Source organism: Austrofundulus limnaeus, unplaced genomic scaffold, assembly GCF_001266775.1.
Source record: "Austrofundulus limnaeus strain Quisiro unplaced genomic scaffold, Austrofundulus_limnaeus-1.0 Scaffold1666, whole genome shotgun sequence".
NCBI lineage: Eukaryota > Metazoa > Chordata > Actinopteri > Cyprinodontiformes > Rivulidae > Austrofundulus > Austrofundulus limnaeus.
In genome coordinates this window covers 4,746-5,571 of record NW_013954068.1, presented here as the reverse complement: position 1 = coordinate 5,571, position 826 = coordinate 4,746, and positions in this window count along the sequence as shown.

Sequence of the window (826 nt, the reverse complement as noted above, 5' to 3'; positions counted from 1 at the left end):
CTGCAGGAAACACTCAGATTAATAATCTGTCTCTACAGGAAACACTCAGATTAATAATCTGTCTCTACAGGAAACACTCAGATTAATAATCTGTCTCTACAGGAAACACTCAGATTAATAATCTATCGTTGCAGGAAACACTCTGATTAATAATCTGTCTCTACTACAGGAAACACTCAGATTAATAATCTGTCTCTACAGGAAACACTCAGATTAATAATCTGTCTCTACTACAGGAAACACTCAGATTAATAATCTGTTTCTACTACAGGAAACACTCAGATTAATAATCTGTCTCTACAGGAAACACTCTGATTAATAATCTGTCTCTGCAGGAAACACTCAGATTAATAATCTGTCTCTACAGGAAACACTCAGATTAATAATCTGTCTCTACAGGAAACACTCAGATTAATAACCTGTCTCTACTACAGGAAACACTCAGATTAATAATCTGTCTCTACAGGAAACACTCAGATTAGTAATCTGTCTCTACAGGAAACACTCAGATTAATAATCTGTCTCAACAGGAAACACTCAGNAGGAAACGCTCAGATTAATAATCTATCCCTGCAGGAAACACTCAGATTAATACTCTGTCCCTACAGGAAACACTCAGATTAATAATCTGTCTCTACTACAGGAAACACTCAGATTAATAATCTATCCCTGCAGGAAACACTCAGATTAATAATCTGTCTCTACAGGAAACGCTCAGATTAATAATCTATCCCTGCAGGAAACACTCAGATTAATAATCTGTCCCTACAGGAAACACTCAGATTAATAACCTGCCTCTACAGGAAACACTCAGATTAATAATCTG